Raw genomic sequence first — 22,926 nt, forward strand, 5'->3', positions numbered from 1 at the left:
AGCGAAGCCAGGACGAGATGCAAAGCCACTTTCCACATGGTTGTCTTTAGACTCCTGTTAGGGAAGGTAAACAGCAAAGAGGCAAGAAGCAGAGGAATTGGGAAGCATCTAGCACAGCTAAACACCAAGAAAAGTACATGGAAAATGTACATTTCATATCACAATATGAAAATTTTTAAAAATCTAGAAGGCACGCAATCTCAGGGATCTACCGTGGCTCAGACACCTGTGTTTCATTGACCACAGTATGTTAAATACAACCCAGGTTAGACACACAGTGTGGCAGCTGTCTTTGGTTCTGTGTGTGTGCTGTGAAGACTGTACCATACAGAAGCAGCTGAGTCTGTGTCTTCCTCAGCTCCTGTCTGTCCAGTGCAATGAACACCAGCTGCTCTCTTCCTCTCTGGTTCCAATGCCAGCCATGCTCTGTTGCAGAGAGAGGAGGATTGTCTCTTCCCTCTTGAACTGAACCTCCCCTTTGCTTTCTGGGACCACTACCTTATGCGTCCCAGCAAAACCAGCTGGAATCTCCTGGGGCTCCATCCCTCCTGGTTTAATCTTTGTCATCTCAAAGTATATAGATATAGATATAGAAGTGCTATAAATATATACATATACACACACACACGCACACACACACACATATATATATTTCTCTGGACCAAAGGCATTTCCCCAAACATGATGTGACCTTCTGCTTGGAGGGCTCCTTGAGGACATTCTCACATAAAACTCCGTTGCAGTATCAGAACTGATCACTCATCCCTTTCCGTTATTAACCCTTTGCTGCTATCTCACCGTAGGCAATATAAAGCCCTGGTTCACTCTGAGGCAGAGGAGCTGACCCAGTTATGGGAGAAGTCACAGGAAGGGCAAGATGTGTCCCACTCACTGAATCAGCATTTCAAGGCCCTCCTCACTCCTGATGACCTTGACACGTCCCAGGGTCAGGACCTCCGAGTGCAGCTGTCTAAGTGGCGCAGACTGGCAGATCGTTATGTGAGCAGGCTCAGCCCAGGTAAGGTGGACACAGGCCCTGATGACACAGCTCCAGGCTTATGAAAGTCCCCAGACAGCCACACCTCCACAATGACAATTCTATTTCCTTCCACTAAAAATGTGTAGCCATGACATGACCAGGACTTCCTGGGCAAAAACTGAGATGGAAAACCCATGGGGTTTGAGATCACAGTATTGCAAATGTCTCCTCATTTCTTGCTGGAACGTGGTAATTGGGACAAGAGGCGGCATCCATCCAGTTTTAAAGGACAGGAAGGAGGCTGTGGCAGGAGGCAGCATGTTAGAGTAAAAAGAGCCCTGGACTAAGAATGAGGGTTCCAGGCTCTATCTTCAGCAGTGTCGTTAGTAACTGTGGGGAACTGATTAATTTATCCTTCTGGAGTTCCTGTCTCTACATCTGTAAAGGCAGACAAATTGTCTCTTGCATTCAAATGTGGGAACACTATGGCTATATTTCATGATGAGATAAAGCCCCTTGCTGTGTGGTGTTGGAGAAGGCACTTGACATGGGGGCATTTGGTGGCAGGAAGCCATCTATTTGAAGCACTCAATGTATAGAGTGTGTTCTTGGATAAAACACTGGAAGCCTCTTGGAGGGAACACGAAGTCCCCAATGTGTGGAGTACTGTGAGACAAGTTAGTTTGTCCTGTCATAAGAGAAAGATACAGATTTAATATAAGCTGTAACAGGACACAGAGCCTGTGCCTGGGTATCAGAAGTGAGGCAGGATTTGGGAGACAGCTGCTGAAGATTAAAAAGAGGCTGGGCAAGCCTCCAGTAATATGGGGAGCAAGATGTCTTTTCACGATTTGGCCACATCTAGATGGTGACCCTCCGGATCAGAAACACATTGCCTCATGGATAAGGAAAACCTGTCAGGATAAAGATAAAATATGGGCCGGGCGCGGTGGCTCAAGCCTGTAATCCCAGCACTTTGGGAGGCCGAGGCGGGTGGATCACGAGGTCAAGAGATCGAGACCATCCTGGTCAACATGGTGAAACCCCGTCTCTACTAAAAGTGCAAAAAATTAGCTGGGCATAGTGGCACGTGCCTGTAATCCCAGCTACTCAGGAGGCTGAGGCAGGAGAATTGCCTGAACCCAGGAGGCGGAGGTTGCGGTGAGCCGAGATCGCGCCATTGCACTCCAGCCTGGGTAACAAGGGCGAAACTCCGTCTCAAAAAAAAAAAAAAAAAGATAAAATATGAGAGTTTTCAGTACAATGCAGACCCACATATGCATGTTCATGACTCAGTACACATAGGGCTGACTGTGATTCCAGTGGGTGAAGTGGGAAATACCTGAATAGATGCTTCTGTAGTTCCAGAAAATGATGAAGAGGAGGATGAAGATGATACAGATGAGGAGGTTGATGAAGTACAGGAATCAGCTGCTTCCAGGTAACACTGAATGATCAGAAGCGGGTAATGGGTGGTCAAATATGGAAACGGTCTCAGAAAGAACACAAGGTAGGTGAGGGTAGTCACAGATTCCAGATGCAGGATACAGATAGCTGCAGAGTGCGCTGATTTCACCCACTCACCAACAAGGAAATAGCCTCGTTAACATGCTTGTCCATTGTCTTCATGGTACCTGTAAGCACGACCCTCAATGACCTCACTAACCTTATGGACTTCCTGCACACACAGAGGAGACCTGTCCTCCCCTGTAGTGAAGCCAGGATGAGATGCAAAGCCGCTTTCCACATGGTTGTCTTTAGACTCTTGTTGGGGAAGATAAACAGCAAAGAGGCAAGAAGCAGAGGAATTGGGAAGCATCTAGCAAAGTTAAACACCAGGAAAAGTACCTGAAATGATGTACATTTCATGTCACAGTGTGAATATTTTAAAAAATCTAGAATGCATACCAGCACCATCTCTGGGGTCTACCATGGCTCAGACACCTGTATTTCTTGGCCATAGTATGTTAAATACAACCCAGCTTAGACACACAGTGTGGCAGCTGTCTTTGGTTCTGTGTGTTTGCTGTGAAGACTGTACCATACAGAAGCAGCTGAGTCTCTGTCTTCCTCAGCTCCTGTCTGTCCAGTGCAATGAATACCAGCTGCTCTCTTCCTCTCTGGTTCCAATGCCAGCCATGCTCTGTTGCAGAGAGAGGAGGATTGCCTTTTCCCTCTTGAACTGAACCTCCCCTTTTACTTTCTGGGACCACTACCTTATGCATCCCAGCAAAACCAGCTGGCAATTCCTGGGGCTCAATCCCTCCTGGTTTAATCTTTGTCATCTCAAAATATATAGATATAGATATAGATATAGATATAGATGTGCTATAAATATATACATACACACACACGCACACACACACACATGCACACACACACGCACAAACACATATGAAGTCCTGGGGTCCTATCCCTCATGATTTAATCCTTGTCATCTCTATCCTACCTGGTTCATCAGGGACGTTCAGAAGGCTGAGGAAAAGGAAGTCCCTCAGGACTCTCTGGAGGAATGCGCTGTCCTTTCTTCAAACAGCGACAAGCCATCCGACTCCAGCCAGCCTCACAGGAGCGCCAAAGTCACATTTGAGGAAGACAAAGTCGACTCTGCTCTGATTTTAGACATTGAAAGCCCTCAGGATGAAGGGGAGGATGCTCTAAACATTCTCCCAGGTAGCCTCCATATTCTTTGTCCCTCGCCCCTCTGTCTAGGCTGAGGAAGGTCAATTCTGAGCACAGGCTGTATACATACACATTGGTTTGGATCAGAAAGCAGGATGGAGCTGGGGGCAGTGGCTCACACTGTAATTTCCGCACTTTGGGAGGCCCAGGGTGGATCACATGAGTTCGGGAGTTCAAGATCAGTTTGGGAAATGTGGTCAAATCCATCTTTACAAAGAATTCAAAAAATTACCCAGGCACAGTGATGCATACCTGTGGTCCCAACTACAGGAGGCTGAGGTCGGAGAATCATCTGAGCACAGGAAGTTGAGGCTGCGGTGAGTCAGGATTGCACCACTGCACTCCACCCTGCGTAAAAGAGAGACTCTGTTTCAAAAAAAAAAGAAGAAAGGAGAAAGGAAGGAAGGAGGGAAGGAATGGAGGGAGGAAGGGAGGGGAGACTAGGATGGCCTATTTAATACAGATGTCGGTGGGCCCGATGGCTTCCCACTTCTCCCTGGCCCCAGTATCAGGTTACTGGACCACAGGCAGGTATGACAAATTCCTAGCCACCTTTGTACAGGAGGTGTACAGGAGGTATCTGTCCGCCTTCTGGCCCGGTTCCTATGTCCCTTGTCACCTGTAATGATGTCATCGTTTCCCTGTACACTGTCCATGGAGTTTCTATGCTTGTCCACGGCCACTGACAGCCTTGTCTATGTATGTGGAGATGACGTTTTCCTGGTTTCACTCTTCTCGGCCTCAGTCTTGGTCTCCTGTAAGTCAGCTTGTCTTAGCTATGCAGTCACCTTGACACCAGGACAAATATAAATAGAAATTTCTCTAACAATTCATCAAGCAGGATATATGATGAGGTAAATCAGTATTGCAGCAACACTTCTGGAGAGTAGTTAGGGCCAGTTTTGAAGATTATGGGGAAAACGTTCTCTTTAATTGTTTGCACTGACTTAGGTCAGAGGATATGTGATTATGATCTATCAGATGAAGGAGATTCTGTCCCATGGATCTGGAAAGCAGGCTGAGCTACCTCTGATGAGACTTGATCTAGAGAACATTAGATTCCGCCTGTCAGAATATCATTTTCTTACACTGAGGATATTGATGTCCCTGTGCTGTGACTGGACCCTGATTTAGTCCTGTGTGAAGTGTGATTTGCTGACTGTGACCTGCTCTTCCGCATTTGTTTACAGGAAATCAAAGTGATCATGAGGAAGAGGAAGGGAAAGCGCCCGTGCCCCCCAGGTAACTGGACTTGTGGGGTGTTAGCTCAAAAGTGACACCTGGAGACCAGAGATCCCGGGAAAATAGGAAAAAAGTGATGAATAGAACTGTTCTACCCATTCATCCAACTGCACATGACCCTTTTAACAATGTCTTCTTTATTGTGGTACTTGAATACGTTTCAATTTCTTAATCCTTTTCAAGCATCGGAAATGACAGTCACTTGAGCCAGGTGAACTGACCAAACTCAGGGATTTCCTGATGTCACCTGCTGTCTGCCTCTTTGGCATTTCCCTGTATGCAAGTATTTGCTAGCAGGAAAGTGAATGAAAACAACTCATGTCGTGCTCACACTTTTGAGAATAAGTGAGGTTGAGGATACAGGAACTCTCTCTGTGAAGATTCAAGAACCTGTATCCATTTGGCCTCTGATGCTAATTTCAACAAAATGTATACAGAAGTGCTGAATGCACTGTGTCCTGGCAGTTTCCCACAGGGATCCCTCCATCTCTTCCTCCCCAGCTCATTGTCTGCCCGGTACACTGAGCACCTGCCGCTCTGTCTCCTGCTCGACACAGGGAAGGATGCTTGTGTCTCTCTGAGCGGACCGTATTGGCTTCCTCCGGCCTCTCCTGTGGTCCTCCCTCTAGAACCAGCTGGGCGCGGTGGTTTTGGTACTGTCCGCTGTTTCTCTTCCGTCTTCTTCACCCCAGGCTGAGCCAGGAGCTACTAAAGTTGAAGGAGCAGGAAGCCCCAGAAGACTCCCTGGATGACATGTGCTTGACTCCTTCAGTTCACTGTGACCTGTCTGACTGCCACCAGCCTTATAGCGACACCTTGTCCTCATTGGAGGATCAGCTGGCATGCTCTGCTCTGGATGGAGCCTGTGAGTACTCCAGCCTGAAGGTCACAGAACTCCACGGTCCTCCCGCGCAGCCTCTGTATGTTTTGTTTCTGCAACTTGTGTCACGGAGACAGACCATCCATGCAGGCAGGCGCTGTCAACTGAGCCTGTTTTGAATCTGACTCTTGGCTCCATTTTTAGTCACAGACATCCAGTGGGAGGAACTTCCTCTTTTCCTGTCCCAAGTGCCTCCTCGGTCACCTGGCTTCTTCTCATAAGAACAGGCTGTGGACATGAAAACAGGAAAGAGGTCAGGACTTATAGCAAGGTTTTGGCCACAGTGGCCCATCCGGATATATTTGCATAACAAACCTTCTTCTGTAAGACAGGGCGTCTCTCTTTTCAGAAATTATGTTGCTAACTGCACACCTTGAACAGGGGCCTTATCTCTTCTCTGGCCATCCACACATCCAGGCAGTGGTGCACCATGATTTCAGAGGCCGTTTTATACTTCCTGTGTCTGATAAGGATTCTCTACTCCAGGGATCCCCAGCTCAGGGGCCTTGGACCGTTGTGGGTCCATGACCTGTTAGGAGCTGGGCCACACAGCAGGAGGTCAGCGATGGGAGAGCATGACCGCCTGAATTCTGCCTCCTTCCTGCCAGATCAGATCAGCAGTGGCATTTACATGATGTCTGTCTGTGTGGCCTGGGTGGCTTTACTGAGAGGCAGGGAGAGCAGGGATGGGTGTTCTGGGTGTGCTTAACAAAGGGAAAACTGAGATTGTTCCTACTGAAGCCCCTTCTCCTTTCAGCTTCCACCCAGGCCGCCTGTCCCCAAGGGACTTGGGGTGGAGACTTGAGCCACCGCCCGTCAGAGGTGCAGGCGTCACAGACACAGCCGGAGCCAAGCACCCTGGTGCTGAGCTGTCTGCGACTACAGCTGGATCAAGGGTCTGACTGTGGGAATGGCTTAGCCAGGCAGGTCCTTTCCATCACCACCTGCGGCTTCACAGTCAATGCTGATTCTGGGATCCAATGCTCCTTCCAAGGTAGGGAAGGAAAGGGGACAGGAAGGTCTAGTCCAGGTCTTGGTGGTCACGGTGCTGCAGGTGGAGCAGAGAATGGGGCCTCTCCGTGCTCACTCGGGGTCAAGTTAAATCCATGATACTCCAGCCTGGTGAGCTGAGCCAGAGCCTGGGGCTGAGGACAAAATCTGCTCTCAGGTCCTGGGTTTGCCTCCTCCTCGTTGTTCACTTTGGCCAAGGATTTTGTGTTTTTGGTATACGAATCTCTGTTTTCTCATCTGAGCTACCTACAAAATACTGTCTACCGGTACTCATTGCTGAGAATATTTATTATAATTTCCAAAGGGCCTGATTCAATAGCAATTGCTCAATAGACCTATAAATACGTGTTATCTCATCTGTCTTTCTGCCAAGTTTACATATAGAAAGTGACTTCACAGACTATGTCTTCTCTGAGGTCGAGCAGTTGTGACGCTCTCTGTTCTCTAGAGTCCCCTATTCCTTTCCTTTCTCACACACACTCCTCTGTCAGTTTTCTTCCTCTCCTTCCCCTTCCCCCATGAAGCCAGTTCTCCACTCTCAGGCACTTTCAGTGACAACCTATGAGGCACATTCAGGACCAGGGTAAATCCTGGACCAACATGTCAGTCTCATGCCCCGTCCAGCCCCTCTTTCTCCTTTCTCTGCTCTTTTGAAAACAAAGGGCAATCTTCACATGGGAAGTGTTCACCTCAGTCTCTTTATAAAAATGCATTTAGTTCATCATCTCCACTCATGTCCTCGATCATGTCCTCAGTTTCCTTCTCACAGGGGTCCACTTCTGCTCAGATTTCCTTAAAACCCTGGATCCTGTTCATTCTCACTCTTCGTCCTGGTCCATATCTCCTCCTGGAGCCCTCAGCTGAGGAATACGGGGACCCCCGTCCTCAGGAGGAGGGAGGGTCACGTGAAATAACGAGCACCATTTGGGTCCGTGGAGAGGACACTTGGAAGGCACTCAGCGGGTGTCGGGGGATGTGCAGTCCTTGACACGTGCCGTGTAACTTATTTAAACTGATTTCTTCCCACCAGATTCTCTGTTTCACTATGGATTCTTACACTCCCAGCCAAGACCCAACACACTGGCTCAGATGCACGTTGTCTTGCTCACGTTCCATGGAGTCCAGGGCCGGAGCCAGGCTCCTGGTAAGAGCACAGGGTGAATGCCTTGTGTCTCACTCACAGCTTCCTTGGTCATTTCTCCCTGGTGTCTCACAGGTCATCTGTTTCTTTGCACACCTTTTCTTTCTCATTCTTCTCATATTTCTTTTTTTTTTTTTTCAATTTCAATGGAACAGATCATTGATTACACTGTTATATTAAATATCTCCCAAATCCCTATATATTAGTTTTTCATTAGATTGATATCTACAGATACATGCATTTACATCATTTGCCATGTATGTGATGTACATTTGGTTTGTATGCTACGTAGTGTGTATATATATATATATATGCAGTAGATCATATAATGACGCAAGTTTTGTAAATTCTCCAGGTTCAGTCTTCCCCGGTTCTTTTCTCATCGGCTGCTGTCACCTCTGTCTGGCCTCACCTCTGTGCCCCATGGGCCGCCACCCTGCCAGGCCCTTCCACCCCCATGTCTATTTGGACACAGCTCTGATTTAACTTTCACTTTTATGATCTCTTCCCTCCCCAAAGCACAGCCTACACACAGTGTGAGTCCCTTGCTTTTGCCTTATCTACCGGAATCTTTTTGTGTTTCTTAATCTTTTGTTTCTTGAATATGTTTGTGAATCGGGAGTGCCTTGGCCTCCTGGCAAACTTGTCCTTACTGAGTAATGTCAGAAAGATCAACAAAAACGAAAATATTAAAGTCACTCTATTGGCTTCCCCTCACCGTTTAGACTCTCTGTCCAAGGCCACATTCCTGATTTGACGTCCTTTGGGTGGAAGAGGAAGTCACGGTAAGATCATGGATGCCAGTGGGTGTCATTGGCTGTCGTTTTGTTTTCAGAGCTGGTTTTAGCCTCCTCTGTTGGGATGAAGAACCCTCCGCAGCTGGAAGATGATGCACTCGAAGGCTCAGCAGACAACACACAAGGGGATCACGTCACTGACAACATTCACGCCTCCAGCGTTCTGAAACCAAAGATGATGAAAAGAAAACTCCCATTCAGCAAGTGGATCCCTTGGCCTTCATGCTTAGGGGGCAGAGGTAATCACATCTATGGCTCTTAGCCGCACTCACTTCTTAATTCTCCCTGTCTGTGGTGACAGCTCCTTCTCCCGCTGCTTTCTCTCTTCCAGCGGCTGCTGTCATCTCTGTCTGATCTCACCTCTGTATCCCATGGGCCGCCACCCTGCCAGGCCCTTCCACCCCCATGTCCGTTTGGACGCAGCTCTGATTTAACTTTCACTTTTATAATCTCTTCCCTCCCCAAAGAACAGCCTACACACAGTGTGAGTCCCTTGCTTTTGCCTTATCTACTGGAAGCTTTTTGTGTTTCTTAATCTTTTGTTTCTTGAATATTTTTGTGAATCGGGAGTGCCTTGGCCTCCTGGCAAACTTGCCCTTACTGAGTAATGTCAGAAAGATCAACAAAAACTAAAATATTAAAGTCACTCTATTGGCTTCCCCTCACCATTTGGACTTTCTTGTCCAAGGTCACATTCCTGATTTGACATCCTTTGGGTGGAAGAGGAAGTCACGGTAAGATCATGGATGCCAGTGGGTGTCATTGGCTGTCGTTTTGTTTTCAGAGCTGGTTTTAGCCTCCTCTGTTGGGATGAAGAACCCTCCGCAGCTGGAAGATGATGCACTCGAAGGCTCAGCAGACAACACACAAAGGGATCGAGTCACTGACATTCATGCCTCCAGCGTTCTGAAACCAAAGATGATGAAAAGAAAACTCCCATTCAGCAAGTGGATCCCTTGGCCTTCATGCTTAGGGGGCAGAGGTAATCACATCTATGGCTCTTAGCCGCACTCACTTCTTATTTCTCCCTGTCTGTGGTGACAGCTCCTTCTCCCGCCGCTCTCTCTCTCATTTGTTCTCTCCAGCGGCTGCTGTCACCTCTGTCTGGTCTTACCCCAGTGTCCCCTGACCTCCCACGCTGCCAGGCCCTTTCTGTCCCCATCTACTCATTGCTCTCTGAACTCTGCATTGTTCCTTCTTCTGCTGTCTTGAGGATCCCTCTCACGGCCACAGGAGAGCCAGGCCTCCTTTTGCTCCTCCACATGCACAGTTGAAGCTGCTGAACACAGAATTCTTTGCCTGGAATTGCACACTCTCTTGGAAAATTGTCCTTTCCTCCCTGTATCCCCAGCTCCATTGCCTCTTTCTGCAGGGAGCATTGCTTTAATTTATCATTTACATGTAGGTTTTCCTCATGCGTTGGCTTTGGAGGAACCCAGCTAAGTCAGCCCTTACTCGTCTCTTGTTCCTCTGAATGAGAAGTGTTAAAGCTGAGCACGGAGAGCCCCACTTAGAAAACTAAACTAGAACCTGGGTCATAGGTGAGAGTTCCCTCCCAGACTGGAGTCAGGTTTGTCTTCAGCCCCAGACATGCAGTCTTGTGACAGTGTAGATGGAATTGCCAGGGACTCAGTAGTCTCGCCTCATGGACTCATCTGTGCTGACATTAACTGGGTGACATTTATGACATTCAGAAGCACATGCAGAGGACAGGACTTCAAAACTGCATACATCACGAGATAGAGGATTCTAACCTCTCTCCATTTTATTCTCATTTCCATTTCTACACATCCAGTTACGGGTCTAAAATGCGACTCAGATGAATCTTGAGGCCAGGGTATATGAGAGAGCATTTTCTGAATTAACTTTGAGAAAAGTGATTCCAGGACCTGCTTTATGCACACACAAGATGACAGACAAGCAGGTGTCTACAGGACAATCTTTGCTTTGGCCCAGCACAATTGATAAGAGAGAGATTTCACTGAAGTTGTCAGAGAGAAGACTAAAATCCATGGCACTACAGGAAACAAAGCCAATCATGAGACAAATGGGGAAGGGAAGAAAGTGATGGGAAATTAGGTGGTTCCATTTGGTCTCTCTAAATCCCGCTGCCATGGAATAAACACCTGGTGAGATTTCAGTTAAGATGCATGCCTTGAACCCGCACCTTGAGATTCTCACTTACATGTTCGGGGGTGTGGTTTGGGTGTCTGTAGTTTTAAAATGATCCCACGTGATTCTAACATGTGGCTGAAGATGAGGAAGACAACCGGTCTTCTACCACCTCAGGCTGCCAACATGGAAGTTTTCCATGTGTGGCTACTCCAGAGAAAGGCTGAGCATCCATCAGCATTTGATAGGATACGTATTCGCCTCTCAACAGGACAGTTCATACAGCATAGCAAAAAATCAGAAAGAAAACCAAGAAAATTAAGAGATTCGACCTTTAGCCTCTGCTTGAAATATACTTGCTCAATTTTGAATACAAGACAAAGTGAGAAACAGTCATTACACTAAAGCCTAATGTATGGAAATAATACCTCCCGTATTACATAGAGTGGAATTTAGTGTTTTCTTTGGCAGTTTAAGGTAAATCTTGCAGTTGACGTTTAACCACACCGATTTTATAGCCCACTAACTGGCTCAGCACGGCAATGTGAACGTTTTACTTTTGGTCAATTATTGTTCTTCCTCAAAGCCCCCAAAGAGAACTTATTAGTCTCACTCTCCTCAAGAGAACAAATAACAAATCAAGACTGAAATTCTGCAAGAGATTGCCTATGAATACTTCTTTATGCCACTCTTAAAGCTGACATTAAATACTAACAAGGAACCTTTCAGCCTGGTGTGGTGGCTCATGGCTGTAAACCCAGCACACTGGGAGGCCAAGGTGGGTGGATCACAAGGTCAAGAGATCGAGATCATCCTGACAAACATGGTGAAACCCCCTCTCTACTAAAACTACGAAAATGACCCGGGCCTGGTGGCACGCACCTCTGGTCCCAACTACTCGTGAGGCTGAGGTGGAAGAATCGCTTGAGCCCAGGAGGCGGAGGTTGCAGTGAGCCAAGATTGCACCACGACACTCCAGCCTGCTGACAGAGCAAGACTCCTTCTCAAATAATAAAGAAAGAAATTTCTCCCAAAATGTACTTGGGGAAAAGAAAAAGTGGGAGGAGAGAATGTAGTAAAACAAAAACTATTCCTTTTCACCTTGTACTTCAAAGTTTTGTTGGTCTAGATAGTGAAAATATTCCTAGCAATGCCTTAACGTGTAACCAGGTATGCGTTCAACTTCCGGGCATTAGGGAAAATAAGTAAGTCCATAGTTACACTCCCCACTCTCTGCTCATTTCATTTTGACTGTCTTTGTTTTTTTTTTTTTTTTTTAATTTTCTTTCTTTCCTGATCCCATTTGAAAGAATACTTATAATGATGTTTGGGTTTTTTTCTTTTTAAATTTTTTAACCAACCAAGTTAACACCACAGACGTCGTATTTCTTTGCAGAACCTTAATCCTGTCCCAGCCAGGGGAACCCCACAGCCTCTCCTGACTGCCGAGACCTCCAGATTGGACCCTTCCCTCTCGCTTCCTCCAATCTCTATTGAAAGGGCCTCAGTGCCTGCTTCTAGCTCCGGGCTGTCAATAGCAAGTCATGTGGCCTTAGTTCAGTCTTACCCCTGTGGCGTCACTACTCCTGTGTTTAAAAAGGTGGAAGAGGACGTGGATGCTGTTTGAGGTTCTTGCTGCTTTTTCTATCCAGAGTGTTACCCATGACCCTCCCGCTCCTCCCCAGAACACTGGGACATGGAGTTGTCACGGGGTGGGCTTCTCTGCAGAGGGTCCTCCTTCTGCAGTCCTCTGTGTCTGAGCATGCATGATTGATGCTGAGCACATCCTCACTGGGAGGAAAAGCCATCACTCTGCTCCAGACAGAGGGGATCAGGAGGAAAGGGGCTGATGTTCCCGGCTGCTGGTTGGGCATAGGTGGGGTCCCTATATCCTGCACCCCAGGCTGACAGGAAGTTCATGGAAATTCAGGAGTGTTTTCTCACTTGTGGATGGTGCTTCCCCCTTCAGGCAGTCCAGTGCTCACCCTCAGCTCAAGCTCCCAGCAGGAGATCGGTTTGCCCCTGGGATATCATCACTTAGCCGTCCCTCCAGACTCAGCCTTCAGGAGGACCTGACAAAAATGTTCATTGGATTATTTTTTCTCTCTCCCCTACAGGCACCAAATACTGCCAAAAGGATGCAAACAATGAAAGGATGTCAGGAAAAAAAGGGGGTCACAGGCTTTTCCGCTTGATGAAAAAACACTAAAATGGCAAAGCAAGTTCAAGTCCAAACACAAGTCACGGCAGAGATCCTTCACTGAGGATTGCATTTTAGACCACAGAATGCTCTTGATGATTTCAGCCCACTAGGCTCCTTTGATTCCTCCTCCTCCAATTGTGATCAGTACCAAGGGTGTCCAATTCCTAGACAGACAAACAGCATTGACAAGCCTCAGCCCTGCTCCTGTCAATTTCTATCCTGCAGAGAGCAGGAGTCCAGAGCTGCTGGCAGGGGACAGCGTGTCACCCGGGACTCCGTCGGGGCAGAGTATCGATAATGTTATATTCTTGCTGCAAATGCTTTGTTTGCAGAGGACAGGTCCACTGTCTGGCTCAAAGGTCTACATTCTCAAGTCACCTGAAAGTGTCCTCGTAATTAAATTCAGCTTAAACATTTTGCCAGGAGCACTGCAGAGTCGATGCTATGAGCTTCCTATTCAGTCCATCCGTGGGCAGAAAAGGCCCAGTGTGTCCATCCCCATTATCGTGATACTAGCTAGAATGGGCACTTGGTTAAGGAGGAGACTAGGAACTCTGTCCCTTGTAAAGACACCTTATTTGTAATTAATTTGAAAAGTGGTTTCAAAAGTATAAACATCTGTATTCTAACCATCTTCCTCTTACCATTTTATCATCAATTAATTACCCTGCCTGTGTTAGTTATTATATTGATATTTGTACATGGGGAATATTCTCTCTCAAAATTTTACTATATACTTGTTTTTACTGGCATTCTTCACAACAAAGAATATTCCCTGCCCAAATTTTAACTTTCATCCAAAATGAATCTTAATTTGTTTTGCTGGCATTCTGTTGTGTAAAAGAATATTCTCTGCCCCAGTTTTAATTTTCACCCAAAATTAATTTTAGTCTATTAGTTATAATGTTTAAGCTTTGTTTAATAAAGATTTTTTTGCCCGTGACTCTGGACTAGTGGATATTTTACAAACAATGTTTTAAGTTTTTATTATTATGATTGGTTTGGCAGATAAACCTACAGATTAATAAAAACATTCTTATTTTTCTGTTTATATTCTAAACTCTTCCATATTTTAGTCTATACTTACCATATGAGGTAGATGGTGTTTTCTGTATTTCTTTGTTGATGATACTTGTTTTGCGTGCGTGTGTGTTTGTGTGTGTACACGCGTGTGCATTGTTATTTAAGAAGAGTTGTATAGCTCTTGATTAACATTGCACTAAGGTTTTGACGTCACTAATCCCCTTTTAACTTGACACACTTCTGCTATTTGGTTTATACATTTTAATTTGTATCTTTCAACTTCAGATTTTTACCACTAACAATCAAAGCAATATTTTCCTCTTCTCTTTCCTCTTTACCTGCCATTTCTCATTTGTTATTTCAACCCAAACATAAAGTAACAGCCTATGTGTCCCACCTGTCCCCACCTTGGTTTTTGGTGTAGATGTACAATTAAATATGTTGACGCACCTGAGCTATTCAAACGTGTGTCCTAGGTATCCCTTGTGGAGTGGAATTTATCCGTAGCAGAGTCCTCCTGAGGGAATCGGGTCTCGCTAACTATTGCATGCTTAGGGAACTTTTCCCAGTCTTCATACATGGGTCACATCACCGCATATACCGTACTTGCTAAAAAAGATTTTTTCTTATGATTTTAGGGCGTACTGTTTGGTGTTGGGAGACATCACATTTGCTGTCTCTGGGATTCTATTTTGTTCTACCAGGACCTTTAACTTCTGCCAGTTATCTCATTCATTCTCATCACCACAAGTCTCCAGAGGATGCTTCCTTTGTCCAAGCCTCCCGGTCTCCCAGCAATGCTGCCCTTGGAAGATCGGTCCCTCTGGTCCTCTGCACCGTGAAGCCCCTGCCCATCATTCCCCAGTAGCAGGTTCTGATCCACCAGGTCTCAGGCGTGTTCTGTGCTTCTCCACACTGGCTGTCTGAGGATGGTTGTTCTGGGTGTTCTGTCGTGAACAGGCCCTCCCTGCTGTGCTGGTTTTTATTTGCATACTGTTTCCTGCTCCCTCTGCTGTTGTGTGGCTCCCAGGTCCAGCTAAATAAAATCACCTGAGGGCCACAGTGTTCCCCAGCCCTGGTTGGGGGCAGCATTATGGGTGGCATTTTTGACTCTTTGTTAATCCCTAGGGCTTTGAAGTGTATGTGGAGAAATTCAGCTATTATCTATCCTACTTCTTCAAATGCAGAACTTCAGTAGTTTAAAAAAGGAGAAATAATCATATACTAGAACATCTTCATATTCATTGGCCAGCTTCAGCAACAGTCACTGAATAACCGAACTTTTAAAAATACAATCCTTCCGGCCGGGCACGGTGTCTCAAGCCTGTAATCCCAGCACTTTGGGAGGCCGAGGCGGGTGGATCAGGAGGTCGAGAGATCGAGACCATCCTGGTCAACATGGTGAAATCCCGTCTCTACTTAAAAAAATACAAAAAATTAGTTGGGCATGGTGGTGCATGCCTGTAGTCCCAGCTACTCAGAAGGCTGAGGCAGGAGAATTGCCTGAACCCGGGAGGCGGAAGTTGCGGTGAGCCGAGATCGCGCCATTGCACTCCAGCCTGGGTAACAAGAGCGAAACTCCGTCTCAAAAAAAAAAAAAAAAAAAAAAATACAATCCCAATCCTTCCTACTTATGAAATGTTGTGTATGTGTATATGTACACAGCATGTGTGTGTGTGTGTATATATATATATATATATATTTGGACATATGATTATGGAGGCTGCAATCCCCAAGATGGAAAGCTGGATACTCAGGAAAGCATTTTCTTCTCATTAGACCTTGTACTCCTCTGGCCTTTGGTTGATTGGATGACGCCCACCCACCATAGAGAGGGCAATCTGCTTCACTGAGTTTGTCTATTTTAGTGTCAATGTCATCCAGAAACACCCTCCAGCGCACACCCAGAAAAATGCTGGAACAAATGTCCTGGCACACCGGGGCTCGGTAAAAGTTATACACACAATGACCCATTATACAGGTCCTTTGACCTATGTGGGGTTTTCATATTTTTCTCCCATTTTGTAGCTTTTTATGCTATTACCGGTGTCTTGTGCTGATCAAGAATTTTTAATTTGTATAAAGTAGAATTCATGAATCTTTTCTGTAGTACTTTATGTTGATATGATAACGATGTATATTTTGTGTCTAACTCTACATCATGAATATTTCTCTTATGTTTGCTACTGTATGTTTTCTAGATTCGCAGTTTATGATCGATTTTCAGTTACTTTTCGTGCAAGTATAGACGTTTAAGTGGATTTTTTTCTTTCTTTGTTATTGGTTTTTACTTCCACTTTTACTTCAAGTTCAGGAGCACATGTGCAGGACGTGCAGATTTGCTCCACAGGTGACCGTGTGCCATGGCCGTCTGCTGCACAGAGAATCCGGATCATCGCATTGCCTAGGTATTAATCCAGCATCCATTAGCGTCTCTTCCTGATGCTCTCCCTTCCCCAACCCCCCACCGTCCATGTGTTCTCACCATTCAGCTCCCGCTTCTAAGTGAGAAGATGCAGGGTTTTGTTTTCTGTTCCTGGGTTAGTTTGCTGAGGATAAAGGCTTTCGACTCCATCCGTGTCCCTGCAAATGACATGATCTCATTTCTTTATGCGGCTGCATAGTATTCCATGGTGTATATATGCCACATTTTCTTTATCTAGTCTGTTACCATGTTTTTTGGTGTCTCCATCAAAGATCAATTGATCATAGACGAGTGGGTCTATTTCTCGGCTGGGTCGGCTTCCAAATACTTACTCATTTCCCCATATAGGTGTCTTTCCAGGCCTCAGAATCTCTGATGGTTTACCGGATGTTGTGTATGTTACCATATTGAGTGCTGGATATTTCTGTGTGCCTATGTATTTTTAGCTTTCTTCAGGGATGCAGTTAAATCACTTGGAAACAGTCTAATCATTTTCCGTCTTGTTTTTATGATTTGTGAGGTGGTCCAGAGCAGGGCTCGTGGCCTGCTACTGAGCAAAAACCTTTTTGAAACTCCTATCCTTTGTCCTGTGGATTATGAGTTAATTTGAGTTTCAATGATCATTCAGGCACCACTCCCAGCCCTGTGTGTGAGCCAGGCACCAGACTCTCTAATCTTTTCAAATGATTTTCCCTTTGACTTGGGAATATTTTCATCAAATGTAGGCTCTGATCTGTACTTTCTTAATCAGCACTGTGCTGACGCAGTAGGGACACCCTCTGCGAGTCACAGTAATTTACTTTCTGCAGCTCTCTCCTGGCTGGATCCTATTTATGGGTTTTATGCTACTTTGGGTCTATGCTACCCTGGACACTCTGCTCAGTGTCCTTAACTCAAAGGTGTCCACTGGGGTCCTTTTCACTTTCTCCTCCCTGTACTCAGCTTGGAAGCTCTCTCACGGCAGTCAGTGGAAGCAATTGAGGGGCTCGGCTGTCTGGTTCACATCTCTCAAGGGTGACTATCCTTTTCTGCTTAATGTTCAGTATCTTGAAACCCATCTTTTTGTGTATTTTATGTTCATGGAGAGTGTTCTCTCTTTCTGCAAGGAGTGAAAAACATACCTTTGTCTTTCATATACCATCTTTATTTCAGTCGCTTTTGGGAAACAAGTGGTTTTTGATTACATGAATGAATTGTATAGGGGTGAAGTCTGAGATTTTAGTGCTCCTGTCACCGGAGTAGTGTACAGTGTACCCTATATGCAGTAAAAATCCTGCTTTGAGTGTGAGGTGTGTTCCTCATGGATTGGGCCTACGGGCCATGACACCAGCTTCCCAGGAATCAGGAACAGTAAAACCCAACCTTGGGGAGAAAGGTTAATATTCTTCATGTGAAAACCAGGCTCTGGAGCTTCAGAACGTGTTTCATTCTTCAACAAAGGCATATATCAGATGTGATAAAATCCTGCTTGAACCCCAATCGTTCATGTTACTAAAAACATGAGTGTTTGGGGTTCAAGCAGGATTTTACCACATCTGATTTAATGTAGAGGAATTGAGAATACGGTTAGGAGAGAGGCTAACTAAGAGACAATGTATCATAAGCTTCTCTTAAATGAACTGAGATCAGGTAAAACTCGGAGTGCCTAACTGGGCTTGAGCCACCAACCTTTTAGTTAGCAGATAGAAGAACTCAAGAACTCAAGATCATGCAGCAGAAACCCAGGCACAGACCCTCTGCGCACACTCTCTCCAGCCTTCATGTTGCAGCACCCTGGGCTCCTCTGCCCAGGGCAATTGCAGCAGCTCCACAAACCATTCAGCCCATCTGCAGCTCCCATTAGGCGTCTGCAAAACAATCAGAGAATCAATTAGCAACAAAGTTGCAAGACTCTCCTTTGCCCAAAGGCAGAAGAAAAGGCTCAAAATAAAAGTGAAGCCTCTATTTCACCCAGCTGAAACTTTCTTTTTCTTTTATTTTTTTCCTGACGGAGTTTCGCTCTTGTTACCCAGGCTGTAGTGCAATGGCCCAATCTCGGCCCACCGCAACCTCCGCCTCCTGGGTTCAAGCAATTCTCCTGCCTCAGCCTCCCGAGTAGCTGAGACTACAGGCATGTGCCACCATGCCTATCTAATTTTTGGATTTTTAGAAGAGACGGGGTTTCACCATGTTGACCAGGATGGTCTCGATCTCTTGTCCTCGTGATCCACCCGCCTTGGCCTCCCAAAGTGCTGGGATTATAGGCGTGAGGATACAAGTGAAATTTTACAACCCATTTGTCTAGATCTCGTAGCAAAGCCTGGTTTTCCCGGTGTTTGTGCCTTATCACCAAAGGCCAAAATCATCAAAGACATGGCAGGCTCTGTCCTTCTCCCAGGGGGCACAGCCCTTCCCTCACATCCTCTTCCCACAAAACTGCGGAACACTGCTCCCAACCAACTCCTTCCTCCTGACAAGCTGGAACTCTGCAACTGTTCAAACAGCTTTTCATTTTTTTTTTCCTGGAAAATCTGTTACTCCTATCTGGGTTTCCCACTCGTGCCCTTTTGGGTTGATCTTTCTTCTCTTTTATACTTTTGAAAGTTTCGTTTGATTTCTAAACTATATCCTTAATATGTTCCTCCAAAATCTCTCTCTCTCTTTTCTTATCCCTGATACTATGGTCTTCATTTTTATGAGGCATATTTTTAGTTGATCTCTGGATTAAGGAAAATGAAGACGGGCCAGGCCACCAATTCCACACACTGCCTAGATAAGGAGGGAAGGGGATTTCACTTCCTCAGTCCACAGAGCGGCCGTCGGCCAGGTAGGTTCATCCGGATAAAGGAGGAAGATGCTTTGGTTGAATAAAGGAAACTGCCCATCACTCACGTGTGGTTCCCAGTATCCTATGTACTGGCAGGAAACTGTGTTTTCTTTAATTGTGTGAAACATTATGCATAATGGTACACAAAATAGAAATGTGCAGGCTAATGAATCGCTACAAATGAACATAGCCCCACCTAGATTAACACCCAGAACCGGGGTAGGTTCCAGAAGCTTTCCACCTGTCCCTTCCTGATCACAGCACCCTCCCTGCCCTCAGCAGTTACCACACACAACCGTGATGTTCCTTTTCTTGTTTATATTAAAATTTCTGCTGATGGTGCACTCCTAACAGGCCTCAGTTTATCTGCAATCGTATGCTGTGTGTTCCCTCGTGCTTGGCTTTTTTCACTAACAAGGATGGATTTAATAATCATCAGTGATTCTCATCTAGAATGACCTGGGACAGCTGGATTCTGATTCCGCAGAGAGACTCCACCCCTCACAAGCAGCCTGGCCTGCACTTCCATTTCATTTGAGAGATTCTTGTGCCTTAGACTCTGCAGAACCCCAGAAAAAGGGATTTGTAAATGAGGCCTGAGCGGGTGGGCAGTGGAGGGCCCGTTCTGCTCCTGAAGCAGAACTTGGGGAGACCCAGTAGAAAAGAAAGGAGTCCCCAGAATCAGAAAAGGGGAGGAGAGATGAGAGGATTTTTTTTTCTAGAACAAGGTTGGGGGATGAGAGACCAGAATGAGGTGTGTGTGAGGAGCAGGGTCAGGGGATGTTCGCTGCAGGGAGAGGTAGCCACTCTGGGGCCAGGAAAGAGAACCAACTTGTTATTCAGCTCACTCTCCTCCTCCTCCTCCTCTCTTCTCCTGTCTCTCCTTTATCATGTCTACCAGTTCCAGTCTCTGCTATTCTGCATCTCATCAGGGAACACAGGGTGTGCTGTGGACTGAATGTTTGTGTCTCCCACAGATTCTAATGTTGAAATCTTAACCCCCAAGGTGCTAGTATTAGGAGGTAGGACCTCTGGGGAGTTAACAGGTCACAAGAACAAAGCCCTTGTAAATGGAATGAGTGCACTCATGAACAGGCCAGAGAGCTGCCTTGTCCTATAACGGGGGGGGACGCAGAGAGATGGACATCTGTGATTCTGGACAGGAACCCTCCCTGGACACCAAATCTGTGTGTGCCTGGATTGTGGACTTCCCAGCCTTTGTCTCTAGAACTGAGAACAAATGAATTTCTGTTGTTTATAAGCTACTCAGTTCATGGTAACTGAGTTACATACAAAGTTGGCTTCCATAAGGCTACATGGTGGGAGGTTATATTCCACCCTAAAATGCTATTAGGAATGTGCACGCCGAGTTTAAATGTATAGATATGGTATTTGTGACAGGTATCAAAGTTCTTGGCACAGCACGTGCTCTCAGAAGTTGTGTTCCTGGACTCTGTTAAATGTGACCATCCCCTCTCCTGCACACTTGTCCATATCCTGTCCAAAGGCCTCTCAGACATCTAGGTGACTCCAGGAACCCTGCCTTTGAGGAGCTCCATCCTTTATAGGCCCCAAAATACGTGAAGGTACCTGGGAAGTCCATTCTTCTCTGCCACGGTTAGGGATTCCTGCTAGACTTGGGCCTGGAACCCTGAGATCAGGCAAATTTTTTTAAAATGTGAGGCGGGAAAGATATTTTATTATACTAAGCTATATAACTGCGGTCTTTCTTTACCGCTCATTCCACTTCACAAATCTAGAAGGCATTCCAGTGGGATCTGCACTTCATCCACCCTCATTCAAGCTGAGGACACAATAATTTAAAACCCCAGATTCAACCTTTCAACTTTTGTCCATCACGTGTTTTGACTTCCACGTGTTTCAGTTGAATATCAGGAGTTTCATTTTCAGAAAGGCACTGCAGTGAGAGTGATAAGTAATGTGATGTGACTATGTAACATTACATTCCCTGAACTGTCTCTTTACTCGGAATATCAAATTCCTTGTGCTAGTGTTCCTCTGGCCACACATAAGAAACTCAACAAATCATAGAAGTGTGGGGTCTGTGGGCTGGGAGAGGGCAGTATCAGCTAACCCTTAGGATTCTCTCAGAGCTCACTGGTTCTTAAATGGATGGGACCTTTGGTTGTCAAATTTCTCTCTCTTTCCTATAGGAGATGATAAGTCTAGATGCCTGCTCTATTCATGTTGACAAAGATGTTTACAAACTGGAAAGTGCCTTCTATCTGCTCCCAACTCCGAAGACACGTGTTTACTGAGTCCTTGACATGTGGAAATTTCCCTTTGCATCAGTCTCAGGAGGACACATCCTGGGAGACTAGCTTAGATCTCCTGAGATCCCTGTTAGCCGCTTTGTACAATCCTTCCCTGTTCTGGTGCCTTTTGCTTCTAAGGGTTCTTCTGGAAAGACTACTGTAACCATTTTGCACCCAGGTCCTCATAATGGGACATATATAGAAATGTATAATTCGTATATACCATTTATCTGTCTTCCCTCAAGGCATTTTTTGCCAGTCACTGACAGATGCAGGAGGAAATCTCAGTTTCATGGGCTGGGGAAGGATCACTCTTAAACATGACTTATCTCCAAGCTCCCCTGCTGCTATCCAGACAAAGCCCCTCATGGCACTTTGCCTGACGTAACACATGCACAGCAATTAACCCAAAATGGGTATAGACCTAGTTGTAAGAGCTAAAATATAAAACTTCAAGAGGAATTCACGGGAGGAAATCTTTGTGAATTTGGGTAAAGCAAAAAGTTCTAAGATAATGTACCGAAAGCACAAGCCAAATAGAAAGCATTAATAACACAGACTTTACTAAAATTAAAAAGCTTTCTGCTTCAAAAGAAATTAAGAAGAAAATAGTCATTGGTTAGAAGGAAATATTTGCTAAACGTATATCCTACAAAGGACTTGAATTCACATAAAGAACACTTTTTAAATTCAATCAGAAGCAACCTAGGCCAGGGAAGGTGGCTCACGCCTGTAATTCCGGCACTTCGGGAGGCTGATGCTAGTGGATGATCTGAGGTCGGGAATTCGAGACCAGCCTGACCAACATGGAGAAAACCCCGTCTCTACTAAAAACACAAAATTAGCCGAGAGTGATGGCACATGCTTGTAATCCCAGCTACTTGGGAGGGTGAGGAAGGAGAATCACTTGAACCCGAGATGGGGAGGTTGGAGTGGGCCGACTTTGCCTCACTGCCCTCTGGCCTGGGCAACAAGAACGAAACTCTGCCTCTAAAAAAAAAAAAAAAAAAAAAAAAGAAGCAACCTACTTTTAAAAATCAGCAAAGAACATGGATGCACATTACCAAAGAAGAAATATAGATGGCTAAAAAGCTTATAACAGGGTACTCGATGTCATTAGTCTTTAGGTAAATGTAAATTAAAACCACACTAATATACCACATTATACCCATGAATAAGACTAATCTTAAAAAGACAGAGAATACCAAGTCTTGCTGATTATGTGGGAAAGCTGGAATCCTCAAATATTTCTGTTGGGAATGTAAAATAATAGTCATTTTGGAAACCAGTGTACAGTTTCTTAAGAAGTTAAACATATGTTACCATGTGATTCAACAAGTCCACCCCTA

General features: G+C 45.6%; 1 pseudogene; it reads left to right on the forward strand.

Annotated features, from left to right (window-relative positions):
• Positions 1-13,977, forward strand: part of LOC141579954 (NBPF family member NBPF4-like) — a 37,409-nt pseudogene extending 23,432 nt beyond the window's left edge.
• Positions 13,978-22,926: the final 8,949 nt, after the last annotated feature.

The sequence above is a fragment of the Saimiri boliviensis genome, chromosome 11, assembly GCF_048565385.1.
Source record: "Saimiri boliviensis isolate mSaiBol1 chromosome 11, mSaiBol1.pri, whole genome shotgun sequence".
NCBI classification, from domain to species: Eukaryota; Metazoa; Chordata; class Mammalia; order Primates; family Cebidae; genus Saimiri; species Saimiri boliviensis.